Below are 21,425 nucleotides of genomic sequence, written 5' to 3'. Positions count from 1 at the left end.
GAAGCCCTTCCACTTCTTTGGAGCAGAACCAGCTATGGTCTGTGTGCTCCACCATGCACTAGCGATCCTTGTCAAGTGTAAACTAACCATGTGCAGCTTGGAGGACTCACAAAAATTATCCGTGCCAAAAGCTACATCAAGCTATCTAATGAACTGCATGGCCTAGCCATTGAAAGTAGCAAACCTGACAGACTTCCCACCTTCTTTGAATTCCTTAGTTCTTCCTTTCTTAGCTGACTTCTTCTTCTTCTTATGCTTAGGCTTCCATGACCCAGAAGAAGAAGACAATGATGAAGATGAAGAGGTGAAACTGGAAAGAGAGGAAGAAGAACTTGAAGAGCTATGATCATGTCTGGCTTTCTTCTTCCTGGGATGAGAACTCCCTTCTTGACTACCTGCTTTTCTCTTCTTGCTATCCTCATAACAAGGCTTCTTATTCTTCCTGGATGCATCATCTGAAGGAAGAATTGAAGGATCTTTTCCTTCCAAACTCCTTATGAGTTGCTCTAGAGGGAGCTTTTTCTGTCCTTTCCTTTGCAAGAGGTGGTACCAATCTGCAAAACAACGGATCGCTCCTTGCCTCCACTAACTGAGCAAGCAATGCTCTATAGAAACTCTCCTTGTTAGATTGCATGCCCTCTTCCTGCCTAACCTGGGCAATATCTGCAATTCCCTCATGGGATGAATGAGCATGTTCCTGTGAAGCCATCTCTGCAAACTTAGCCTGAAACTTGCAAACTCCCACACAAAGTGTATGTAACCAATGCACTCATCTTTTTGTTTTCAAAGTGAAAATACCTCAGCTGTCACCTCAAAGCATAAACCTTAAACCTTGTAGCCCTTTTCTGGCTGCTGCAAAAAGCATTCAAAGTGCACCTGTCTTACTGTTTTCTCAGCTCAAAAACATGCATATCCCATTTTTAATTTGTCAGCAAAATTCACTGATTTTCTGCTGTTTTCTGACAGTAAAAACTGTCCTTGACAGGTGAAAACTGACAGGTAAAATTTTGCCTTTTTTTTGTTTTGGGGCTGAGGTAACTGGTTGACTAACTGTCTGCTCAGACTAACCAGACTGGTTTGCTTTAGTCTGGTTAGCTGAACAGACTTGCACCAACTGGACTTCCAAACAAGTCAACTAACTGTGTTGAGGTTAGCTTAACCACAGAGCTGCCACGTCAGCAGCTTAGCTGGCCATGCCATATCAGCTACCTCTACCTACCTGCCATGTGTCACAGCCATGTCAGCTTGCCACGTCAGCTCTGCGCATGCCTGTGCCACATTACCACTGCATGTGGGTCTGCCACGTCATCTGACACGTGTAAGCATGACACATCAGGATTCAGCACTACCACGTGTGTGCCACATGGGCTTGTAAGCTGCCACATCACCTAGGTGCCATGTCAGCACCAACTCAGCAATTATACGAGACCTGTGGATGTTGAACGCCGTGACACCCTCTTGCAGTGCACGCGAGAATATACGACGCCATATTCCTTGGATTTTTTGGTCGGGTAGGCCATGCTACCAATTCCAAAGCTTGTCAGAGCCCTCAATCACGTTCATCGCTCATGACTTCTTCTATATTCGGTCACAACGCTTAACTTTGATGATGTACTCTCATGCTGGGCATCGGTCACATCTACTCGTCCCCACCGCCTGCATTAGCCATTGGTCTACACAAATTGTGCAGATAGTCCATGCAGCGGAATTTGAGGTTGCCTCTCCACACTACCGCACTAGGCATAGATAGAGACGAAAGTGTTGGAATGGTCAGCTCCCCATCTGTAAGCCCCCATATGAGGAGAGCATGGGGGAGGTAGACCTGGAGATATTGGGGTTGTCACATGGGCAGCACATGAGCTGCCATGTGGGCAGCTGTCAAGGCAAAGGGCAGGCCATGGACTTGCAAAAGAGGCAGCAGATGAGCAGGCTGGAGGCAGCTACGTGGCAAACTGTCTGGCAGAGGATATGGGCAGGCTCGGGGCCTGCATCAGGCCTGACAGAAGGACCGAACAGCCTCTGGCTATGGCAGCCTGCTTGGCGCAATAAATGGGCATGCATAAGGCCTGCAAATAGGCCTGCAATAGGCGCAGTAAGGGGAAAAGGCAGCAGCCCAAAAGGGCCTGCCAAAGGCCTTTTATAGGGCTGGTTGGACCAGCCAACCAAATCAGTTTTGTGACAGACCAGGTCGGCCAGATTGAGCCAGGCTAGTTGGTTTTTGTCAGCAGCCCTTGGGGGCTATAAAAGGAGGGCTCCCATGCCCTCATTCCACATCTTTTGGTGCAGCAAAAGACAGGCAGACAGGAGCAGCAGGAGACCTACTCTTGGATCCTATACCCGGAGGACCAAGAGAGAAGGAAGAGCTGCAGACTGAGCTTGGAGGGCTGCCTACCTAGGCTTACATTCAGGGCAGCAAGGTTGAGGAGAACACTCTAGACAGAGAGTCTACATATGCTCGAGGTGGAGCACGTGGGCTCAGAGATCTAGAAGTGCTTGACATCTAGTAGGAGAACCTTTTGGTATTGTATCCTGTCCTAGTTTCTAGACGGATGGAAATATAAAGTGTTGCTTCTATATTTGTCTCTGAGCATTGTCTATTTACTGGCTTGCACATTTATGCACATTAGTTTAAGAAGTTTGTGATCCCACACCCCACACCACACTGTATGCGCTCCTGGGCAATACTATCAGTCTTCCGATGTGCGTACCCCTTGTTGGGTCATTTCTAATAGAAAGCCTGTAGCGTGGCTGTTTCTATAAAATAGAAGACTCAGGTAGAATTCAGGGTAGGCCGCCGCTCCTGTCAATATTCGTCGACGGGAACTAGTCAGGAGGTTCATCATCTCCTATCTTGTCAAGCAGCATACGTTCGCTCTTGTTCTTCCTTCTCAGACTTGGATCGCCACCTCCTTGGAGGGAAATGGTAACCTTACACTCTGATTCGATAAAATATTCACTCTATACAAACCCTTTGTAAAATCAGCATAGCTAGATTCTTTTCAAGCTCTCTCTCTCTCTCTCTCTCTCTCCTCTCTCTCTCTCTCTGCAACACATTAGGGCCCAGGACAACAGTCGGGTTGGCCCGCCCAAAGGATTTTATTATAAACAGAAATTCTGAGTACATGAGTTCAGCGTTTCAATTGCTTCCCAGAATCCATACGTGAATGAATTACAAAGGAGCTCTCAGCTCACTTCTTTGGCAACATGCAAAGTGTCAAATTTTAAACTACGTATATACCTAGATGAATCCAAGAACATTCCCAAACTCATCCTCTAAAAACACAGCATAGTGCAGTTTCAATCTCACGAGATTCACTCATAAGATTGAAAACCATAAACTCCATCACGCATAGCAGGGACTAGCTACCACTGACGTCATCAGTGCCCAATAGTGGGTGTAGACCATTGTATACAAATATGCTCTCACACACACAAATCCTCACACCCACACATACTTGAGCATCCATTTATACAAAGTCTTCGTACTGAGATTCTGTCGGCACTCCAAAGGTGAAGGGCAAACTCAGCCATGACGAAGGCTAGCACTAAAGGAGAAGGCTAATCAAAAAGTAGTCCAAATCTATTCATTCAAGCTACATTGCTTGTGAAGTCTAAACGATTTCATTTTAGTCTCTCCCAAATGAGCATCTAAATCTAGCTGATAGGGCAACGCACCATTTAAGATAGAAAGAGTTATCGCAATACCAACAGGCCCCAACTTGGACAAAAACTTCACAAGGTGAAATTTGCATGTCCGCTAATACGACACAAGCATATACCTAGATGAATCCAGGAACATTCCCAAACTCATCCTCTAAAAACACAGCATGGTGCAGTTTCAATCTCACAATAGTCACTCATAAGATTGAAACCATAAACTCCATCACGCATAGCAGGGACTAGCTACTATGACATCCCCACTGACGTCATCAATGCCCAACAATGGGTGTAGACCATTGTATAAAAATATGCTCTCACACATACAAATCCACACACCCACACATACTTGAGCATCCATTTATACAAAGTCTTCATACTGAGTTTCTGTCGACACTCCGAAGGTGAAGGGCAAACTCAGCCATGACGAAGGCTAGCACTAAAGGAGAAGGCTAATCAAAAAGTAGTCAAAATCTCTTCATTCAAGCTACAACTGCTTGTGAAGTCTAAACGATTTCATTTTATTCTCTCCCAAACTACGTTCCTAATTGCATGCCACCTAAGGGCAACTTTGGAGTCTTCAAAGCACTTGGTCACGCGGATGATCTCCTAGATGCTTGCTAAGCTCCATATTGCTTGGGTCTTCAATCCCTCTTGGTACCTGCAACAATCCACTAGAGTGCACAACCATGGTATCCATTAATGGTTAGCGTTTTGCATGCAAATAATAATCTGTGGACTAATCCTAGTCATTGTGGGCGTCCCCACCAAGCAAACATGTGCACATAAAACAACTAATTCTACGGTTGACCGTAGCCAACCCTTCTAGCTGTAATTAAGGACTTTGACCAAGGGTCAAGGCTAAGGTGCCTTAATTAACGCTAGAACTCTCCGACCAGAGTCGGTAATAATCTAGGTTGACCGGAGTCAACCTGCTTTGGCCAAAGCCAAGTCTTGTTGACCGAAGTCAACACTTTCTTACCGTAGTCAAAGGTTCTTTCCTTAACTGCAGTTAACACTCTTGGTGTACTCCAAACTGATGATAAGCTAGTCGAAGCACATGTTTCTTAGAGTTAGGAGTTTGAAGGCACATTTACAACTAATGACAGGCTAGTCGAAGCACATGTTTCTTAGAGTTAGGAGTTTGAAGGCCTGTGACATAATCCACAACTGTATGATTACCATATGTATCTCTCAAATTCAGCCATCTCTGCAATCCATTAAACACAATAAAATCATGTGCAATTCACAGGTCTCATAGGTATCTCCCATATTGTGTGACTACCACTCAGTATGTGTGTCCTTTCAGATGCTATAAACTCCCCTATTGTGGTGTTCGTTTATGAAAGCATCCTTCAAAGAGTCCAAGATACCTGCCTACACATCCCTCTTATCATTAAAATCTCCCTATACCAAAGTATTTCCTTGTGAATCTCTTTGAACAACCTTGTATAATGTGGACCTCGGTCCCCAACTAATGCTCTAACTGTCCAAATAGTCCTCGTGCGAGCTAACTGTAATGAAGGCCAATGAAAAAAGATGAGTGGAAGAGTATGTCTATGCGGAACCAAGCAATGATAAGCAACATGTCAAAATGCTTGCGTTTGTGGATTTCTCCAACAATGGATCAGACTGACTATCTATTTGGTGGAACTTTATTCCAAGAGGACAAACTTGATGGCACCAATCACTCTTTATTGGGCTTCATGGTTAAGAATAAACTGGTTACAAAAGGTTTATAGGGTAGTGAATGGGGATGAACCCCGTCCCACAGATTCTGCACCAAATGCACCAACCAAACGGGTAGAACAAAGGCCACAGTGGTGGCTGCACCGGCACCTACAGCAGTTGCAATTGAAAAAGATGATCAAAGGAGATGGGATGCCTCTGATTCCCAAGCTTGCCTTGATTGCTTTGTCCACATCAGGTCTTGTAGGACCTCTTTGCATGCATGGCATGTCTTACAAACCATGTATGAGGCAAAGAGTGAGGCAAGAGTTTCATTTCTCAAGAAGGAGCTTGAGAATCTGAATATGCTTGAGGGTTACAGTACATCATAGGATCTGACTAAAATCCAAAATCTTAGAGAGCAACTCCTGAATACTAATGAGATTAATTCTTGAAAAGATTGTTGGAAATTGTAGGACCTTTGTGTGTGGTCCTAGCCCCCCTCGTGGTACCTTGGTAATACTAATGTATTAGAGGGGTATTGGAGTCCCTTGATGCACAGTTGACACATGGAAGATTAAGGGACAAATCCCATATACAAATGTGTAATAAATGGGGCCTTAGATGTAAGGCCCAAATATGAAGACCCTCCTCTCATCCCTCTCAAGACTTTTTGGGAGAAAAGGAGGTTGCCGTGGCTAGGAGGCGAGGGTGTGGGACCCCCGATACTCGGCACATCCCAATGTTGACACATGGCATCCGGCCACGTTTTCTAACATGGTATCAGAGCAAGCAACGAACCTGCGGACTATGCTATAGAAACGTGGCAACTGCACGGTATCTCTGATTGATAACTGGTTTTCTATGGCGGCACACAGTCTGGGTACTATGTGCTTTATGGCTTGGTGGACTGTCCAATTGTGCATGTGCGGGAAGTGGCGCTTCCGTGTGCGCTATGATTGTGGATGGCCTGTCTCCTATGATGGGCAGCTGCTACTGCACAATTTCATAGATGGCAACTAGCGTGGGAATTGATGGCTTGCTTAGCATCAATGAATGGTTCATGAAACTGGGCAGCATTTGATTGGGCAGCCGTAACCTGTGTGGGTGGTTGCCATGTGTGTGACTAGACCTTGTGTGTGGGTGATCAGAGTTTGAGGCTGATCTTGCCATGTGTGGGTGGTCAGCAATGTTTGGCCAGCCAGGTTCTCTCTCATGGTGTTAGGCCCATGGGGGGGTGTTGGAAATTGTGGGGCCTTTGTGTGTGGTACCTTGGTAATACTAATGTATTAGAGGGGTATTGGAGCCCCTTGATGCGCAGTTCACACGTGGAAGATTAAGGGAGAAATCCCAATACAAATGTGTAATAAATGGGGCCTTGGATATAAGGCCCAAATATGAAGACCCTCCTCTCATCCCTCCCGGGACTTTTTGGGAGAGGAGGAGGTTGCCATGGCTAGGAGGCGGGGGTGTGGCGTACTCGACACATCCCAGTGTTGACACGTGGCATCCGGCCACGTTTTCTGACATTTGACCTCCGGGACATTGCATCCATTGCCAGAGTCCTACCTAAGTTCCACATTTCTCACTTTGTCTTTAAGGGGGTATGCTCAGCCTCTTCAGTTTGAGGAGCTTGTGGATTTGAGGAAGAATAAATCCTCTTCCCGAAGCAGTGATCAAGCACTCACTATCCAAAACAGGAATCAAGGCAAGCATAAAGGTGGTACACAGTCTAACATTGCTTTCGAACACCATCTAACAAGGCCAATATTGTTAAAAGACAAGTCATTGTATCAGTGATGCAGGAAAAGTTGGACAAAGAGAAGAAAAGGAAGCTGGAACGTCATGCTCAGTTTCTAATGCCTCAGATGTTGGATGCCGAAATGGGGAGGCGACAAGACAAAGGGAATAGTCACCACGCTTATGAATAAAGCTCTGGAGCTCTAGATGGCAGCAACACGAACGAGGGAACAGCAAGATGGCAAGAAACTAGAGTACAATTATGGTAAGCAGCCTAATGGCCAAACCATACGGCCCCATCATTGAGCAGAAAATCAGCCGATGGATAGACACATGGGAAGGCAGGGTAAGCACTCCACTTAGTTGCAATAAAAGCCACAAAAGAGGGAGTCGAAAATAAGAAAGGGCAGTCTACTGCTGTTTTCTAGACTTCAAGAAACCTTCGACATAGTCCCCCATAAAAAGCTATGGGAGAGAAAAGGTCCACACCCCACAACCACTTAGAGAGGTTGCATTTCGACTATACGAGAGGGTGTCGGCCGAGCTAGCGCAGCCATTAATGGATCGATCATGCTCCAAGGAAAGGTCATTATAAGCAGTGACATAGGGCCCCCTCTCACCAACTCTATTTGTTCCTTCATCGACGAGCTGAAAAATTGGATGAGAATACATACCGGAGAGGGAGTTCACTCACAGGGTATGCCTTACTATTTTTTATTTACACAGACGACATTGTACTCTTTGTAAAAGACAAGAGGGACATGCAAGTGCATGTCACACCTGGACGCATTGGGCAGCTTTTGTAGATACTCCAGCATGGCGGTCAACACAGGAATTAAAACCTGAAATAAACCGATGCCCTGGAAGCAGTGACCTCATACAAATACCTCGGCTGGAATTTGAGAACTACAATTGGGATGAAAGGGGAATAAAGCACTATACAGCTTCCAAAATAACTGCAGGAAAGCACAATTATGGAATCGGGAAATGAGGAAGTCCTCGTACACCCTACTGGTACAACCAGTGACCCTCTATATGAAGCCAAAGTACAGATGCCTACCCCACTGTTAGCCAAAGCTGATATGATGCCTCTCAAGGAGGAAGCAAAACGACCACATGGCACAGGGAGGGGGAGAAATGGATGGAGCTATGGGGCATACAGGCTGCTGATATCCCAAAAGATGTAGGAGAAATTAGAAATCTGATCACACAGAAATTATGGCAAGACCCTGGGACAAAAATGCAGTTTTACAAAGAAGAAATCAGCCCCATGGACAGATATGAAACGCAAGAAATACCTCAGTATATAGATGTTCAACAGACATTAAATCTGCAAAATTAGGACCAGCTCGCATGATTTAGAGGTGGAAAGGGGCAAGTGGGAAATCTGCCCCACAGAGGAAATAGCTCCTCTTCTCCGAGCCTATGCACACCTCAGGGGGGGGAAACAGCACCGACAGCCTGAAAAGTCTCTTGGAACAACCAGCCCAGCAGCTGGGAGGATACATAAAGGCAATTTTGGTATACTGCAACAAAGTCCTTGGGCTAGCACAACAGCTAGGTAGGCAAAATACTTACAGCATGACAAGATATGTCAACACGACTTCTCAAATTTTCAGATGTAAAAGAACCACTATCAATTAATAATGGTTACCAGGACTTTAATAATATCGTACCTTGTTCAAACCTCTATATATATGAGTTTGAGACTTTCATTGGGACCCTAGAGGGGACTAGCTGCTCTCTAATTGGATCTTGCTTAAGATTCTCCTATACGCAGACGGTGTAGTCCTACTCTCCTCCTCAACAAATGGGCTCCAGCTGCAATTGGATGCGCTTCATACTATTTGCGAGACACGTGACTTGAAGGTCAACCTTGGTAAAACCAAGGTCATGATCTTCAACACATAACATCCCGGGTAGTCATGCATAGAGATTAGCTGAGTTCAGAGCATCCCCACTACAACTTGAGGCAGCGTTCCAGGTTATCACACATCTCTACCACATCAGGGAGTATGGCTCTTGTGTTGGGATATCTCAAGGTGTATGCCTCAGGCACACCTTATGTTTCTATGTGTGAGTGCTAGAGGCACAGTTAGGTGCCCACAAGCACAGTTAGGTGGTGGAAAAGCCACATAGGATGATTGAGTGAATCTAGGAGCAGATTGAGGAGATGATTGAGGAGCTTTGAGGTCATCAGTGATGTCAGTGACCTTGTATGAGGTGCCTACTTAAGGACCTCTTTCTTCTTCATTCTATAAGCAAGTATTCTGAGTTTGTGTCCACTCTACTCTTTCTTTTCAGTGTTCCAACATGGTATCAGAGCCCTTTGATCCCCCTTGAGCCCATTTCTGCCACATCATCATCTTCTTCTTTATCTTCTTCTTCTCCATTTTCCTCTTTCTTCCCAAAATCTTTGAGAGCTTGGTTCTCCATCTACAAACAGCCATTGCCCAAACCCTCTGAGCTGGAAACTCCTCTAGTATGGGCGAATTTCCACCTGCAAGCAATTGAAGAAAAAACGTCTGTGGTGGCTGCCATTCTCCAAACAGCGAATTTCTTCTGTTGCTCAATACTCCCTGCATACTTCGCCATTGCCTGAGCCCTCTTAGGAGTAGATGGGCGACCTCAAGACGAAGATTTTGAGCCATTTTTCAGGTCATTTGGTTCAGTAACGAGGGAGAAATCATCAAAACTCAGTTTCAGCCTGTAGCAACTCTCTCGGGCAAAAGTGCACACCATTTCGTCCAACCTCTGTGCTGGACCTTCTTTGGTATATGAGCTTTCTTTTGCTTCAGAAAGCCCTCTTTTCCTTGCTTTGAAGAGTGAGCTACAAGCCCTCCAAGTTCAGCTTTTCAGTTTTGACAGTATTGGAAAAGTTTTTGAAGATGATGCTACATAAAATGCTACTCTAGCATTTCTGGTTTTTTGAAGCTTTCAATAACTTCAGTACAAGTGTGGATTCAGTTTTGTTTTGACTTGCTAGACCTGGTTTTGATTGGAAAATGTTTATTTCATCCACTTCTATGAAGCATGTAAGAAGAAGCATCATTGTTTGAAATCTAGTCACTACTATTTGCTACATTAAGTGCTCATATTTTGGAAGTCTTTCAGTTATTTTTGCCTTGTAAGAGAGATAGACACTGCCCAATATTTGGGTTAGACCCTCTCATGGCTACCATATATAATCTTGAGAAGTTCAATGGAAAGGGGTTCCATACATGGCAAATGAAGGTAAAATTTGCATTAATGCGAGAGAACTTATGGGGACTTGTCAAATCTACTCCTACCGCTTCTTCTACGGCCTCAAATGCTGGGGAATCTTCAGCTCCGACACGACCGGCAAGGGATCCAGCAAGAGAAGAAAAAGCATATGGTATAATTGCTTTAGCTTTGGGTGATGATTACATACATCATATATCTGACTTGGAGTCTCCATCGGAAGCATGGCAGAAGCTAGATTTGATTTTTGGTGCAAGCTCTCATATTTCTAAACTATCACTTAAAATCTCTTTCTTTGAATTAAAGATGGCAAGTGATACTACTTTAGCTGCCCATGTCAACTATATGCGGAGTCTTATGACTCAGTTAGCTTCTATCAACTCTTCTATCACCCCTGATGATGCTATGGCAGTACTACTTAAGAGTATGCCTGAAAGCTTTGATCACATTGTAAGCACTTTGAAGAATCTTCCCAATCCAAACCTTGAAGGCATTATCTCAGCTCTCCAAGAAGAAGAAAGACACATGGAGTTAAGGAAAGGCAATGACACTGCTTATGTTATGAAATTCCAGAAGGGCAAGTACTCTCCTTGCAATCACTGTGGAAAGACAAATCACCTTTCAAAGGACTGCTTCAAAGTTAATCCATGTAAGCACTGTGGCAAAAACAACCATAGTGAGAAGTTCTGCAGAGCCAAAGCAAAGATAGAAAATGCAAATCTACTTACAGTTAATGAGCCTCCACAAGATGAGGCATCCTTTGAAGATTATGCATTTTAAATTATCTCTATGTATGCTCCAGATCACTCTTTTTATGTCAAGGTACTCAGCCTGGATAGTCCTCCAAAATGAATGAAAATAAATTATTGTGTGTTGTGTTTTGTGAACACCTCTGGTCACCTTATGATGTAGGCCATGTGTATGTTTGTTCCATGGTACCTCCTACAGACATTGTGTGCATGTACATGTAGGAGAGATAACCATTGGAAGGTCTGTTTGTATCCCTTTCTGTTTACCTTACACCCAAGGAAACCCTTGCTAGCATGAGAACCTAGCCATAGATTTATCCTTGACCACCATGAGATGGCATGAGAAACTATGAGACTAGATGTATCCTTGACATAGCCTGAGGCATCTCCTTGAGGGGGGGTTTGTTGGGATATCTCAAGGTGTATGCCTCAGGCACACCTTATGTTTCTATGTGTGAGTGCTAGAGGCACAGTTAGGTGCCCACAAGCACAGTTAGGTGGTGGAAAAGCCACATAGGATGATTGAGTGAATCTAGGAGCAGATTGAGGAGATGATTGAGGAGCTTTGAGGTCATCAGTGATGTCAGTGACCTTGTATGAGGTGCCTACTTAAGGACCTCTTTCTTCTTCATTCTATAAGCAAGTATTCTAAGTTTGTGTCCACTCTACTCTTTCTTTTCAGTGTTCCAACATCTTGCACTACGAGACGACGCAGGTACCCTAGTTGGCCCTATTCTCATCCATGGCTTTGGCAACTGAGGGTGACCAAAGGTGCTGGTATGCATGTACATGCAGATGATTTGACAGCCTCAAGCTCCACATAGACAGACTATCTCCCTTATAGTCTCCCTTCTAGTGCAACATTGAGGGCCCTCCATCCTGCTCACATATCACGAGGTAAACCAGGTCATTCAAGAGGATCTCTTACAGGTACACACCAAGCAGAGACCACTGCTTGCGGATTTCAACAAAGGGCTTCATTGATCCACCAAGATAAACACAACCCACCTTCCCCGCTCCTTGAGGATATCTATCGGGAAGTTCAGTGTTTCATCACACCGACTTTGCATTAAGAGTGGGCGGGCCAAAGGCAACATCTACATGACTTTATGCAATCATCAAGAGATCGAGTTAGAGGAGCATTTTGTCTTCAAATGCTCTGTGTACCATGAGATCAGAGGTTGCTATCACTGCCTCTTTAGGGACCGTTTTGAACCCCTATCTAGTTTCTTGTCCTACCCCAATCAGAGATGCCTGGCTCCACCCCTTCAGCTCGTATCAGGTTCTTTTAGTCTCATAGACCCTTCAGTCTTTCAAAGACTTTTAATAAGCTTTCTTTAGTAGAGGAGGAGATAGCAGACATGAGGGTGGAATGGATCAGTGGGAAGAGACGACAAGGAGCAGTTGAACCAGAGACCCAAAGACCACGCATGATGCAAACATTGACTAGAGCAAACACTGTGGTGATTCAGCCCATTCCATCTCTACTTAAAGAGGTCTGTCCGAGCTGAGGCATCACTCTTGATATGAACTACGGGATACGAGATCATAGAAACCACGCCCCCACCACAGTGAGACAACCCGACAAACACAAAAATGAGATATTTTTGCAACTCACAAGAGAGCCACCATGGCACCTGGCTATGTATTTTGAGCACTAGTTTTGAGTTTTACTAAGCTTTTTTAGCATAGCCCTCAAGCACACAGTGGCAGCCACCCTTGGATTGTACTTTGTCTCATAGCTCGCAAGGCCTTCCAAAGATTTTAATCTCTCTCTCTCTCTCTCTCTCTCTCTCTCTCTAACATTTACACCATGTGAGGTAGCATTGTACTAGCCGAGCTAGCATGGACGTGGATTTATTGACATGGTGATTAGGATTGCCGTGATGATGATGCCATTTTTAATGATGATATAACTATGTACTACTTATGACCTAGCATTCAGCATGGGTGATGATGCTCGTTTGGTAGCTCCACTCTTTCTACTTGTTGTATCAGGTTTTCTACCAGTCTCATAGACCCATCAATCTTTTGTAGACTATAATAAATTATGTGTGCGCGCGTGTGTGCGCGCATTTTGATGACGGTTCTGTTATGCCTCTCCATATGTTTTTGTCTCGGAATGGGATCACTCTAGAGGATGTGGTCTTCGTGTCCTCTCCTCCGGCATCTTAGCTACTTGTACTTAATTTATTTTTGACTTCTGGGGATGTTTGCTCCTGTCCTTTGGGCCAAGGTTGCTTTTCTATTCTTGTAACTTTTGTGGGTTTTTACCTCTTCTAAAGTTTCCCACTTGGTAATAAAGCTTCACCCAAAATAAATAAATGTGTGTGTGTGCGTGCACTTTACCTGGGTTTGCTACTGGGCACCTTGGACTCTCTGGAAAGATAGAAACCACAGAGTCTTTGGTGATCCAGTTTTTCCTACTTTCTTTTCTTCCGTTGTTCTTTGCAGCAATCGCTCTTCAATTGCCTGTAAACTCACTACATAGATCATGATGTATACTTGTCCTACACGGGAGATTTTCTCTTGATGTAATCTTTCAACTTACCAGTTTTCTGGGATAGCTATCTTGTAATATAAAGCATTCAAAGTTTTCACACGTGTGTGTGTATGCGCGCGCACGCGTGCACAGGCCCTTAATTGCAGATCACAGATATGCTAGACTAGCCAAACTGCTAGGATAGATGGGTATAACTCAGCACCGTGGGCACCCCACATGAGGAAGACATGGGAGAGTGACACCTACATAAGGCATAGGAATGAGAGGATTGCCAAATGGGTAAAAGAAAAGCATGCCTCGTAGGAGATCTGGTGGCAGAAAGGGAAGCCACAAGGACCGCATCATGGCTGCCACGTACACACATTTATGTGCATGCCATGTGGGCAGCTTGGATTAAGTTGCAGCCCTAGATCAGCACCAAGCAGTCAAGCCAAGAGACAATCCCGACCACCTGGACCTTGTCGTCCAGGGATCCATCTAGATTGATGAGATACAGGAGGCTCCAGGATTTGATAGATCTGGGAGATATCTTTGCTCTCTGTCCTATTCATGACCTCCTACATCCAGTTTACAGGATTGAGCTAATTGCCACACTTTGTAATACTCACGGGAATACTAGATTTAGCTATAAAGATGCATTTCCTCCTCTATATGTAGTCCTTTCAATGTACCCAGGTTGTTGTTCAGTTTTTTGGGATGACCATTGGACATGATGATTGTACTCTCTCTCTCTCTCTCTCTCTCTCTCTCTCTCTCCCCAGTTGCAGAGAGGTTTCTTTTTATGGAAAGTTACCCAACATAATTAAAAGGACAATCAGCCATTCAGACGAGATCTCACCACAGAGACGTGAGATAAGGAACGATAGTACTCCTTTGGGGGAGTGGGTAAACCTCTCTGTAACAGGCAAGTAATGAAAGAAAAACAGCTTGCCCTGCTGGAATGCCCTGCATATCCTTCATTAAGCAAATATATCACGCTCCCAACGCAAGAAATTTATTTGCACCCAAAGATAAAGCGAAGGGTACTTATTTCTGGAAATTCCCAAGTTCATGCAGGAACGCTTGCAGCTCTCTCTATTAGCTTGAGATTCGAGACCAAAGAGTGTGATACAGTTTCACGCCTGAACGCTGACAGGTTCAAGCCATGCGAAATGTTCCGGAGTGAACGTTTGTGACTGACAGCTGGGCTTATTAAAAATTGCTTATAATTAGTGCAGATCTAGCATTTGCTTCTGTTGCAATGAAAAGACCAATACGTAATGCAGAAGTTCAAAAATCGTATGCTTTCACGTACGAGGAAAGTAGAGTTTTGAACACGTATTAACAAACTGGTTTGAAAAGGGCTACAACCTGCGAATTAGAAAACAACAAGGAAAGATCCAGGCCGAATGAGGAGCAAAGATCATACTGACACAATTAGGATGAGCTTAACGCACCTGATCAAAAGCTGGGCCGTGACCTCAGCTGATGATACTAAGCTGGAGAAGAGGAGTTGTGAGAAAGCAAAGCATAGCTACAGAGGCGTAATGATGAAGGGGCAAGGATGAGTGCTGGAGATCGCACAAGCAAGTGAAATGAGGCAGACGGGAATGATCAAAAAGATGGGTCAAGGACGAGAATGATGGAGATGAGTGGGAGGACGGAGAATGAAGGCGGCCTTGAGTCCTCTGGGGAAGAGAGAATAATTAGCTCGGCGTACTGAAATTTTTGTGAAAGACCCACTTTTAGTCCTTAAATTAATACTTCTTTTTCAAATCCAAGGGGTGGACTTGCTTCACATTTAGCCACTTGGTTGCCTTATACACTTCCACTTTGCACTTCCCCTACACGTCTCCACACGGCAAAAGACATTTTTGTTCTTGCTCATATATTGTTGTGCTTGCCTCACTTTTCACACCAAAAGAGGGGCAGGGTCACTTCCCCGTTTAGAGGTAGTGCTTTAGTGGTGGATTGCCTCTTTTGTGAATTTCCACCTCTAATTTTTCGGGAAAATTGCTCAAGTTGCATTTTTCGAATTTTCATTTACCTGTAAAAATTACTTTTTTAAAATATTCATTGAGTTGTGTGTTTCGAATTGTCGTTTATGCAAATCGCCCCGTGAAAATTGCCTTTAACACCCTTTTAAAACTTGTTTCCTTTTCCTTTGCATCCAAAAGTACTTGCTTTACCATTATACTAGGAGGCAGTGCCCACATGCGCTCATGCACTCCTATTTATTAAGCAGCAAGATCAATATTTACATCATTTTGAGAGAACTCTGAAAGGTTCACATGTCTAGAGAACATCCAAAAAAAGTTTCAAACAAAAGTCAAGAGATCCAACTCTATACAAGAGCCTTTAACAAAACGAACAAAGAGTTGAGTTCTATTACTGAATTTGTAGAGATTCCTACACATCTGCGAAAAGATTAAAAACATCTCAAGTAACCTTAAGATGTTGACATGCCAACACCATGTTAGCCTTGAGGTACTCCATAATCTTCCTGATGATTGAGAATATCAATTCCTTAATGTAAACATTTCAGGCTTGAATGGTGCAACCAAATAAACCCCATCACATGACCTCTCAATGTGGACCAATTTACCTAAAGCCGTACTTGAGAATCTTCAACAAAGTATAAATATAATTGACAGAGAAATAAGGCACCATCTATTTAACTCTATCCCACACTTTTCTAGAGAACCTACAGTTAATAAAAAGATGAGGAATGTCCTCGGGTACCCCCCTTGCATCTCTGCTGGTAAATAGGAGTCCTCTTTTCTATAGAAGTAGCTTTACTACTTGTCCAACGTGCTTCGTGCATGATGAGCCAGAGACAACGAGTGTTTCTCTAGTAACTCCTTATCCCACAACTTACTAAACCTTCTAAGCCAAACCTTGTGAGAATCCTTCCTTAGCCATTTGCATTGAGGACTCCAACAATGTCACAAGGTGACATAAAACAAGGACTGGTGGGAGTAGACTCTTTGTTCCTACCCAAAGAAATTTTTTAATGTTAATGAATTGTTTTCCCCCCCATCCATGCTAGAGAATGCCTATCCTATATTTGCAACCTACCCCTAATTAAGGCCATATCGAACCTATTAAGATGAAACCTTTGAATAAGTTCCTTATCATATAACTACCTCTCTCCTCCTTGTTCCACAAATCCCCCCATACTCTAATACCCATAGGGCCTATTTCAATTGTATCCCTGGTACCAATACCTCTTTCCAAGTCACTGAAAACCATATTAAATCCTTGGAATTGAAAGTACCTATTTTTTAAGAGAAGCCTTTTCATGTTGAAAAGGGCATAAGATTCTCCCAGTTGAACATGCCGAATCAATGATTCCTAAACCTGCCTTCTATTTGGGAAGGGTACAAAAGTCCCATTTAACCATAGCAATCATTTTATTGTTGTCATCTCCCCCCAGTCAAGAACATGGGAATACCAAAGAGTCTGAAAGGGACATTCTCTTGAATTTCTTAACACCCAATATCCCTCAACACCTAGGGTATGGGCCCTCTAGTATAGATCTTTAGCTTATTTCTAGAGCATCGTTGAGATCTGTAAGAAAGCATTTGATAGCTTCAATTCCTTTATTCCGTTTGTTAGGCACTTTTCCTCAACATGCAGAGTAAAGCCAGGGAATACAACATGACCCAGCACATTCCCCTCTTCTTCCCATTCTAGCATCACAATGTCTAATCCTTCTCTCACTTGCACTTCTACATGATTACCAATGTGGCTTGCTACACAACCTAGTCTTGTCTAGAGGAATATTAGAAGCAACAGGAGTCTTGTCAAGTTTGTTGTGGTAGATGTGGTGGCAACTCTATCTACTCCTCCATCACTAGCAAAGGCCATCACTCCATTGATTTCTCTAGCTCACATCTCTTTTAATCTTGATAAGTTCTTTCATTCTTTTTTGCGCTCTTTCCTTTCCATGGCAATGTCTATTGATGAATCCATGTCTAGCTATTTTGACCTCTTAGATTTTGCAATTACATTGCGATGATGATACTTATGCTTTTTCGGTAGGATTCAAGAAAGATAGAGATATTTACCTAGATTACCCCCTTCTTCTTTTCTACTTTTGGTTTTCTTAATCTCTTTTCCCTTGCAAGTCCACACTTCCACATTTGCTACTCTTTCCCAACCCAATTCTTCCACTCTTCCTTCCCCATTTTCACACTCAATCTTTTTCTAAGCTTAGCCTCTACTACATGAAAATTAGATCTAGCCTCTGAGGGGAGTCACTATATGTAAGCCTATGTATCACATGTGTTCAATGCCTATGTTTTAGATCCCTTAATTGTGAATATTGTACAACTAAAAGATACCATTTTCTTTACAAATCTGCAAGTTTTTTCTAGAATGATTTTATGATAGGTACACCTTTGTAATCATATTTTTGTTTAAAACATGATTTGAACATTCCCTTCTGTTGAACCCATGTGATAGTCACATTCTTTCTATGTAACCCTCTTGAGCTCTCACTTTTGCACGTTTTACCTAATATTTTGCCCTGCTATAGTGCAATCAATTGATGGAGCACTTTGTGGTATGCCATTTTTGTAAGGTAAGTGATCTCCCTATTGGGTAACTCCATGCCATTTCTAAGGCTACTCAACAACCTGGATCGCAATGCCGTTTCATCTTGTGAATTGTTCAATTGATTGGTCATCACCCTCATTGGTTTGCAAAGTCATCCCATTGGTGAGTCCGTTAAGCTTCAGCATGACGCCTTCCTTTCTATATTCATGCTAGAACTTATACTCTTCATCCATACTGACATGTGATATGACTGCCATTTATTAAAAAATCTACAAATGGTATTAGGGATCCTCTCCCTCTAACCCCATGTGTTTTTCTCATTGGTCCTCTTATTGCTTCTATTTCTCAGCATATACGTGGTGGTCAGCTTGTATTGATGAGGGTTGTGAGGTTCTTGATTCTTGCTAGAACTCACATGAATTTGCTTAATGTGGGGGTTCTTGACTTTCTCGGCCAACCCCTTATTCTTCCCTTTGTTGGATGTCATCTCTAATGAGGTTGGTTTCCTCCTACCTTCGGGTTGTGTCTCTTCTTTGATTACCATCCAAAGGTCTCTCTCTTGGGCTTTTATTTTGGCTACCCACTCATCTCTTTTCTATCAATATCTTTTCTAATGTAGAATCCTTGTGTCCATTTTTTTGCCATTCACTTCCAGTTAACTTGCACGCTTCCCATCACTAGCTTCTCTATTGCAAACCACTTCATTTCCCACTAGCATTGCCAAAATGAAGCCCAGATCATGGCATTGCATGCTAATGATTGGGTTTATTTAGATGGGCTATGCCTTCATATTCACTTTAGGTGCAAGGAAAATAGCCATTTTTGAATGGCCAAATGATGGTGCACTTCACAATGAATGAGTGTTGTTGTGAACAAAACATAGGGGTATGGGAAAGTAATTAACTTACAAACAAAAATGAAGCAAGAAGAAGTATAGACAATGAAATGGAATTAAAACTGAAGTATATACAAAGAAATGGAAAGAAAACTCTTGTATTGCTTAGTCTTTGCAATCATCATACAATTGGCTCTTCAATTGCACTCTACACACATGAGTTGCACTGGCAACAAGATGACCCTATCTCTATGGACTCTAGGACACATCAATGTAGGCGGATACTACCCACCATATTTACAATCATTCAAACTTACCTATTGGAAGGGTAGGTGCCATTACTTGGGCATCAAAAAAACCTAACACTTCTGGTAATAGCCATCAAATCTGTTGATAGTTGTGGCCCCTAGGTTCACCCTTGACATTTTCTGACAATGTTTGCTTGAATTTGGCTTGATGAAAACAATATTGAATTGCACAAAGGGGTTACCTGCCACTTTTCCTTACCATTCAAGTGATCCATTCCTTTGGTCCTTTGCTTGCCATTTGTAGCTTCTCATTCCATTCGTCCTTCTTTGCTTGCCATTTGTAGCCTCTCCTTCCATTTGTCCTCAACCTTACTTGAATCCCCAACATGTTTGATTTGGGGTTTCCCATAGAATTGGTAGCTCAAAGGAAATATAGGAGGAGTTTAGAGTGATCTTATATAGATCTTAGAGCTCTCTTTTGTCTATAAAGTTCCAAGCCTTTGCTAGGTGTTTGTATCTTCCCACTCTTGTGGATGCATATACATTGAGTTTTTTTGGAACTCTTTTTTATGTATCAGGTAGATGGGCTAAAATACTCTTTGAATAGGGGTCGTTTTTTGCTTTGGTGTAGCCATTTTTGGTGAGGTTTAGAGCATTTTTTGTATATAGGTATCTTGTCTGACCCATGCTTAACGAAATTTGACAAAATTGTCTTCAAGTTGTAGTACACATTCTAATCTTAAACGCGAGAACAAAAAAATATGGAATACAGATTTGGAATGAGACTGTTAAAGCATTACAAGTGCTATGCTGCATGTGAAGCATGCATCTTGAAGACTATAGGATATAACAATTTATTCAAAAACATCAAAATTTTGTTCTTCATATACATGCAACCAAGTAATAATTCAAAAGTACACTACGTGAGCTTCTTTTCAACCCAAGGACACCTACTTGAGGGCCTCCAATGTTGTGCTAAAATTATGCACACCCATTTGAGGGCAAACTCCATAACTTTTTCTTAATTTGTTGAAAACCAAAATGGATTGAAAATTTGGAATCCAAACTAGTGGGACTACTGCATAGTGGTCTGAAAACATTGATAGTTGGTGATATTGGTATCTAGATTCACCCTAAAATGGAAGAATTTGAAAATGTGCAATTTGTGCATGTGCAAATATCTTTTAATAAATCCAGCAATATTTACAATCTTGTATTAGTTCTTTTTCCATGCACGTGCTTGCAATATGGCTAATAATCATGCCAAAGTTCATTGCATTTCATCATTTGTAGCATCGAACCCAATAGCATGCCCTTTGACTTATTTGTGTTTTGAAGCAATTTAGGCGGCATTGCACTTACTTGGGATATCCAATTTCTCTGACGTGTATCGCCAAAGGGGGGAAATTTTGGTGGCTAAAATTTTTGCTACTTCCACAAATTTTGAATTTTCACACCTCTAGTTTGTAAGTCTTTGAATACCACAACATGCACCACCCTGCAACCTGCACTCTGATCCCTGCTCATCAATCCTGCCCTTCAACACGCACCCAAAACTCCCTCCCCTAAGGAGCATCGGCATTGAGACGTTGAATGTTGAGATGACCCTTGCAGTCTAGAGAACATGTAGCAATGGGTGGTGCATAAAAACATTGAGGTTGGATGACGTAGGTAAGTTGTCTTCCATTCTTTGCTCACCTACAAGCTAGTTGTCACCAAGCCTTTCCATGCCTATCCATTCCCCTTTGCCTGAAGGTAAAGGAAACAAAAGGTCAGAAGATGTTGGCATCTCTCATACCATTGTGGTTCTGTTAAGCTCATCCATGGGTAGCCAAGGTTTTTCCACCATCATGGCTCATACCATTCCAAGTATTGAGCCAAGGCACCAATAGCCCTTCTTCTAGTTTTGATAAAGGTTAGTAGGCTTGATGGCAGACTATACTAGCCATAGTAAGAGAAGCACACTTTATAGTGGCTCGTGAGATGTTGTGTGTTTTGGACCTAAGAGTAACTACTATGATCAGCTCCAAAACACTTAAAGCATCTCTTGAGCTATAATGTGTGCTTCCTTTATATAGGTTGTGTTCTTCTAGTGCCTTGAAGGAAGTTGCGATGAAGAAAGTTATGCTCAATTATGAGGTGCTCGTATTGTCCTCATCTACTCATGGACCCCTAAGCATAGGGAGGTATGTAAAACAAGGAATACTGGGAGTCGCAGGACAACCAAACTTAGTATGATCATAGAGCTCAATGAGGATGAGTGG

At 42.9% G+C, this 21,425-nt stretch overlaps 1 protein-coding gene across 2 annotated transcripts in view; it reads right to left on the bottom strand.

Annotated features, from left to right (window-relative positions):
* RAB18 (RAB GTPASE HOMOLOG B18) overlaps positions 1-15,279 on the bottom strand; it is a 77,729-nt gene extending 62,450 nt beyond the window's left edge. Inside the window, exon 1 of one of the 2 annotated variants that reach the window (XM_087392110.1) lies at positions 14,972-15,279. The gene's annotated coding sequence lies outside the window, so the exon portion shown is untranslated. The remainder of the gene's footprint in view (positions 1-14,971) is intronic. The other variant, XM_087392108.1, reaches the window with a different exon arrangement.
* Positions 15,280-21,425: the final 6,146 nt, after the last annotated feature.

Source organism: Dipteris shenzhenensis, chromosome 21, assembly GCF_047967505.1.
Source record: "Dipteris shenzhenensis isolate YYH24624 ecotype China chromosome 21, Dip_SZ_1.0, whole genome shotgun sequence".
Classification (NCBI taxonomy): domain Eukaryota; kingdom Viridiplantae; phylum Streptophyta; class Polypodiopsida; order Gleicheniales; family Dipteridaceae; genus Dipteris; species Dipteris shenzhenensis.
This window is presented reverse-complemented; position numbering and strand designations above follow the sequence as displayed.